The sequence below is a fragment of the Coregonus clupeaformis genome, chromosome 32 (assembly GCF_020615455.1).
Source record: "Coregonus clupeaformis isolate EN_2021a chromosome 32, ASM2061545v1, whole genome shotgun sequence".
NCBI classification, from domain to species: Eukaryota; Metazoa; Chordata; class Actinopteri; order Salmoniformes; family Salmonidae; genus Coregonus; species Coregonus clupeaformis.
The window spans coordinates 3,420,386-3,427,513 of NC_059223.1; the positions used below are offsets into that span (position 1 = coordinate 3,420,386).

Genomic DNA, 7,128 nt, shown 5'->3' on the forward strand with positions numbered 1-7,128 from the left:
TAACCCGTACACCTGCTGCCCCGACGTCGTGAGCCCCCCCCTAAAAATTTCCTGGGGGTCTCTCCTCCCCGTGGCCCAGGCCTCTCTCCCTCTTGCCAGACTTGCAATCATCTCCTCCCACGTCCATCCTCTCTCCTCGTCACGCTGCTTGATCTGGTTAAGGTGGGTTTTTCTGTCACGATCGTTGGTTAGAGAGGACCAAGGCGCAGCGTGTTGAGCGAACATACTTTAATAGTAAAGTGCAAACACGAATACAAAACAATAAACGATACGTAACGTCCTCAGACAATGACTGACAAGGAACAAAAACCCACAAACACAAGGTGAAAACAGACATTATAAATATGGCTCCCAATCAGAGACAACGAGCCAAACAGCTGACACTCGTTACCTCTGATTGGGAGTCACTCATCCAAACAAAGAAATACAACCACATAGAACAACCCAACCAAACAGAACACAACGAAACGAACACACCCTGGCTCAACATACAAAGTCCCGGAGACAGAGCGTGACACATGGGTTGATACATTTGATTTCCATTGATACTTTTTGTGTGATTTTGTTGTAAGCACATTCAACTATGTAAAGAAAAAAGTATTTAATAAGATTATTTCATTCATTCAGATCTAGGATGTGTTATTTTAGTGTTCCCTTTATTTTTTTGAGCAGTGTATATATATATATATATATATATATATATATATATATATATATATATATATATATATATATATATATATATATACAGTGAGGGAAAAAAGTATTTGATCCCCTGCTGATTTTGTGCATTTGCCCACTGACAAAGAAATGATCAGTATATAATTTTAATGGTAGGTTTATTTGAACAGTGAGAGACAGAATAACAACAAAAAAATCCAGAAAAACGCATGTTAAAAATGTTATATATTGATTTGCATTTTAATGAGGGAAATAAGTATTTGACCCCCTCTCAATCAGAAGGTTTTCTGGTTCCCAGGTGTCTTTTATACAGGTAATGAGCTGAGATTAGGAGCACACTCTTAAAGGGAATGCTCCTAATCTCAGCTTGTTACCTGTATAAAAGACACCTGTCCACAGAAGCAATCAATCAATCAGATTCCAAACTCTCCACCATGGCCAAGACCAAAGAGCTCTCCAAGGATATGTCAAGGACAAGATTGTAGACCTACACAAGGCTGGAATGGGCTACAAGACCATCGCCAGGCAGTTTGGTAAGAAGGTGACAACAGTTAGTGCGATTATTCACAAATGAAAGAAACACAAAATAACTGTCAATCTCCCTCGGCCTGGAGCTCCATGCAAGATCTTACCTCGTGGAGTTGCAATGATCATGAGAACGGTGAGGAATCAGCCCAGAATTACACGGGAGGATCTTGTCAATGATCTCAAGGCAGCTGGGACCATAGTCACCAAGAAAACAATTGGTAACACACTACGCCGTGAAGGACTGAAATCCTGCAGCGCCCGCAAGGTCCCCCTGCTCAAGAAAGCACATATACAGGCCCGTTTGAAGTTTGCCAATGAACATCTGAATGATTCAGAGGAGAACTGGATGAAAGTGTTGTGGTCAGATGAGACCAAAATGGAGCTCTTTGGCATCAACTCAACTCCCCGTGTTAGGAGGAGGAGGAATGCTGCCTATGACCCCAAGAACACCATCCCCACCGTCAAACATGGAGGTGGAAACATTATGCTTTGGGGGTGTTTTTCTGCTAAGGGGACAGGACGACTTCACCGCATAAAAGGGACGATGGACGGGGCCATGTGCCGTCAAATCTTGGGTGAGAACCTCCTTCCCTCAGCCAGGGCATTGAAAATGGGTTGTGGATGGGTATTCCAGCATGACAATGACCCAAAACACACGGCCAAGGCAACAAAGGAGTGGCTCAAGAAGAAGCACATTAAGGTCCTGGAGTGGCCTAGCCAGTCTCCAGACCTTAATCCCATAGAAAATCTGTGGAGGGAGCTGAAGGTTCGAGTTGCCAAACGTCAGCCTCGAAACCTTAATGACTTGGAGAAGATCTGCATAGAGGAGTGGGACAAAATCCCTCCTGAGATATGTGCAAACCTGGTGGCCAACTACAAGAAACGTCTGACCTCTGTGATTGCCAACAAGGGTTTTGCCACCAAGTACTAAGTCATGTTTTGCAGAGGGGTCAAATACTTATTTCCCTCATTTAAAATGCAAATCAATTCATAACATTTTTGACATGCGTTTTTCTGGATTTTGTTGTTGTTATTCTGTCTCTCACTGTTCAAATAAACCTAAAATTAAAATTATAGACTGATCATGTCTTTGTCAGTGGACAAACGTACAAAATCAGCAGGGGATCAAATACTTTTTCCCCTCTGTAATATACAGTGGGGAGAACAAGTATTTGATACACTGCCGATTTTGAATTATGAATTACTTAAAAATCATACAATGTGATTTTCAGTATTTTTGTTTTAGATTCCGTCTCTCACAGTTGAAGTGTACCTATGATAAAAATTACAGACCTATAGATGCTTTGTAAGTAGGAAAACCTGCAAAATCGGCAGTGTATCAAATACTTGTTCTCCCCACTGTATGTATGGAATAGTGTTCCATATGGGACACAGACCAGGCCTAGCGACAGATAGATGACATACCGTAGGTGGAAACAGAAACAGCTTCAGGGCCCCCCTCCCCCTACCATACGCTAATCTTTATTTGCATAGCTTGTAACCATAGCTGTGCTTTATGCACCAAGCCAACCTCCCCTGGGTTGTGTTCAGTAGAAATTGAAGAAAACAGCACAAAACTGAATTTAAAAAAATAGTTTTTTTGCTACGATGTGCCCTAAAGAACAGGACCAAGCAGGGTAGCTATAATGTTGACCTCTGACAAAGAGAGGAATTGACATGTTTGTGTTGACATGTTGACCTAATGACAGGCTGATGCTCTGAGGTTAAAGGTCACCAGAGTCATAGCCAGTTAAAGCTCCATCTCCATCCATAGTACACATTACATCCAGCTACGACTTCGTGACTCCATCACTTTTACATAATGTTATATCTATCTGTTACAGCTCTCTCTCTCTCTCTCTCTCTCTGACCACAAATCTAAAGATTGGATGTGAGGGGGTTTGAAATTGCACCATTGTTTTTAAGGATCTCTTCGGTACCTGCTAACTCAGCCCCTGTGTAGGCTACAGTGCATCTACTACTTTGTTACTCCATAACGTTGACATAATGTTACATCTCTCTGTCTCTCTCTTCCCCTTTCTCCCTTAATAATGATCTTTAGTAGTCTCTAGTAATAATCCATAAATATTGTAATTGTTAATAATTATTATCTTGTAGTGTCTTGTAATAATTAATACATATTGTAATTGTTAATAATTATTATATTGTAGTCTCTTGTAATAAACCATAAATATTGTTATTGTTAATAATTATTCTCTTGTAGTCTCTTTTAAAACTCCATAAATATTGTAATTGTTAATAATGATCTCTAGTGGTCTCTTGTAATAATCCATAAATATTGTAATTGTTAATAATGATCTCTAGTGGTCTCTTGTAATAATCCATAAATATTGTTATTGTTAATAATGATCTCTAGTGGTCTCTTGTAATAATCCTCCTTGCACTAACCACAACTTTACAAAAGCCAAAAAGTAAAAGTAAGCAACTTTCATGGTCTCTTGCTTTTCCATGCCAATGTTAAATCTAAACTAATACAGCAATATTAGAGTATGATAAGCCCTGGGGTTGGACAGCAGTAATATTAGAGTATGATAAGCCCTGGGGTTGGACAGCAGTAATATTAGAGTATGATAAACCCTGGGGTTGGACAGCAGTAATATTAGAGTATGATAAACCCTGGGGTTGGCCAGCAGTAATATTAGAGTATGATAAACCCTGGGGTTGGACAGCAGTAATATTAGAGTATGATAAGCCCTGGGGTTGGACAGCAGTAATATTAGAGTATGATAAGCCCTGGGGTTGGACAGCAGTAATATTAGAGTATGATAAGCCCTGGGGTTGGACAGCAGTAATATTAGAGTATGATAAGCCCTGGGGTTGGACAGCAGTAATATTAGAGTATGATAAGCCCTGGGGTTGGCCAGCAGTAATATTAGAGTATGATAAGCCCTGGGGTTGGACAGCAGTAAAACATTGCTCTGTTCAGACCACACTCATGGAGAACATTGGCTGGTTTTGGGAACAGATTGCCCTGTTCAGACCACACTAATGGAGAACATTGACCGAATTTTGGGAACAGATTGCCCTGTTCAGACCACAGCCAACCTGAGAGGTGGTAGTTGGCTTAGTGGACACAGCGGTAAAGAGATCCTTTATAGAGCTTAACCATTTACCACTGGAGTAATAGCCTTTTCAACCTGTCTAGAGGTTGAAACTCAACTTCAGAGAGTCACTCACACAGAAACTGATGTTATGGCTTGAGAACAGGGGGAGCAAACTGGTGTGTGTGTGCGCGTGTGTGTGAGTCTGTGTGTGTGTATATATGTTTACATTTTGAGAGTATGCTGTCATTCTCATGATCAGTCTAGACACTTTGACAAGGGTATGGATCAGGGAGTGTTGCAACACAAGAGGTGCCCCTCCTCCTCCGTAAAGGGAACCCTTGACAAAATTGCTTTTTTTAAATCAACCCCCGTATTGCCTTGCCAGAGCCGAGGCAATTTTCGCAATGCTCACCTGGGCTCAGGGAGGTTTATATATAGTAGTATCATTAATAGGAGCTACGCTTCACCATTCCCCTCTCAACTGGTCGTGGAGATGGAGTGAGGGAAAGACAGCCTGTAATAAAGTCAGTGATGTGTCACAATCACATGGCTCTTGTCTTCCCCTCTCTCTCTCTCTCTCTCTCTCTCTCTCTCTCTCTCTCTCTCTCTCTCTCTCTCTCTCTCTCTCTCTCTCTCTCTCTCTCTCTCTCTCTCTCTCCCTCTCTCTTCTCTCCCTCTCTCTTCTCTCCCTCTCTCTCTCTCTCTCTCTCTCTCTCTCAGTGTATGGCTCTTGTCTTGTCTCCTTTCCCTCCTCTTTGTCTTCCCTCTGTTCTCTCTCTGAAGTGAACATCTGCGCTGGGTTCCAACAGCATGGCGAGCCTGTCCCCGAGTCCCGTCAGGCACCACCAGATGCTCCCTCTCCTCCAACGGTTGCTCTGCCCCGGGCCTCAGCTGAGAAATGTGTTAGACGCTAATTACCAGGGTTTTTATTCTAATCAGATTCATGCAATGGGTACAGAACAGCAAGGCACATAGACGGCGTCCAAAATGACACCCTATTCCCTGTATAGTGCGCAATGTTTGACCAGAGCCCTATGGGGACTAATCAGGGAATAGTATTCAGTTTGGGATGCAGCACCTGTCTTTATGCTTAAGACTCAGTGAGAATAACAGGAGAGGGAAAAGTTATCTGCTTCTGTTGCCGTGTATGTGTTTGTGTGTGTGTGTGTGTGTGTGTGTGTGTGTGTGTGTGTGTGTGTGTGTGTGTGTGTGTGTGTGTGTGTGTGTGTGTGTGTGTGTGACCTTGATTTGGAAATGGATAGAGGTGCATGGGATCTAGGAAAGATGTCCTGTGTATTTAGAACTGAGAGATGCGTTCCTGATATTTGGCCTCTAATTCACAGATCAATGGTTTGTTTCTGAAGGACTGCACTTTAAGTGAATTTGGAGGACTGAAGAAAGCAGCTGGACCCTGCACTGCATTGTGATGTACTTAGAGATCCAGAACACTGAAGGCCCAGCAGAATATTAGAGATCCAGAACACTGAAGGCCCAGCAGAATATTAGAGATCCAGAACACTGAAGGCCCAGCAGAATATTAGAGATCCAGAACACTGAAGGCCCAGCAGAATATTAGAGATCCAGAACACTGAAGGCCCAGCAGAATATTAGAGATCCAGAACACTGAAGGCCCAGCAGATTATTAGAGATCCAGAACACTGAAGGCCCAGCAGAATATTAGAGATCCAGAACACTGAAGGCCCAGCAGAATATTCAATTACATACTGAAAGTAGTCTGAACAATAAAGAAAACCGAGCTGTTCAAAGCTTCTCTTTTCTTAAAGCTTTTCTTAACTCTCTCACACACACACGCACGCACGAATACACACACACATACACACATACACACACACACACACACACACACATACAAACACAACGGACCTAATGAGATTGCATTTTGTCTCATTGAAAGAGGCATTTCGATGTATATTCAAGCCGCTAAACCAGACGCGCTCTGTCACTGTAGGAGAATAACTAGCCACGCCTAAACTAACCAATAGCTGAGACAGGGGCACACAGATTCCCGCTACAACCCAAACAGATACGGAATGCTGAAGGAAACCCCACAAATGGGAGAAGTACTATTTTCATGGACAGTCACCTTGCAATGACTCTCTCTCTCTCTCTCTCTCTCTCTCTCTCTCTCTCTCTCTCTCTCTCTCTCTCTCTCTCTCTCTCTCTCTCTCTCTCAATTCAATTTCAATTTCAATTTAAGGGCTTTATTGGCATGGGAAACGTGTGTTAACATTGCCAAAGCAAGTGAAGTAGATAGTAAACAAAAGTGAAATAAACAATAAATATTAACAGTAAACATTACACTCAGAAGTTTCAAAAGACTAAAGACATTTCAAATGTCATATTATGTATATATACAGTGTATACTCTCGCTCTCTCTCTCTCTCTCTCTCTCTCTCTCTCTCTCTCTCTCTCTCTCTCTCTCTCTCTCTCTCTCTCTCTCTCTCTCTCTCTCTCTCTCTCTCTCTGACAGCCTGGCATTCCGCTCAACAATGACACGATTCACTGAGCCCAGGCAGAATACATTAGCGCTGCGCGCCGTCTATTGGGTTAAATGTCATTGATGAAATTCCTCGTCTAATCGCTTGAGAACCACTCTAGGTAGCCAGCGCCAATTCAATGAAGCCACAAACTTTCTGTCGCACATAACGCGCTTATTACTTTGGAACAGACGGGGATATCTTTTTGAAGTTTTGAATCTTCTTCATGGTGCCATGCAACTGAGGGCAAAAGTCAACCGTCAGATCTAAGCAGCTTTGAGCGGTTGGATATAGAGCTGTGTCGCTGATTTGTCCGTTCAGGTCGCCTTACCTACTCAACCGCAAATCTGCTGAAA

General features: G+C 42.4%; 1 protein-coding gene across 2 annotated transcripts in view; it reads left to right on the forward strand.

Annotated features, from left to right (window-relative positions):
- The first annotated feature begins 6,808 nt into the window (after window positions 1-6,808).
- The window catches only part of drd4b (dopamine receptor D4b), a 16,921-nt gene continuing 16,601 nt past the window's right edge, over window positions 6,809-7,128 (forward strand). For both annotated transcript variants that reach the window (XM_041899267.2, XM_041899268.2), the window contains exon 1: window positions 6,809-7,128. This exon is cut by the window's right edge and continues 691 nt beyond it. The gene's annotated coding sequence lies outside the window, so the exon portion shown is untranslated.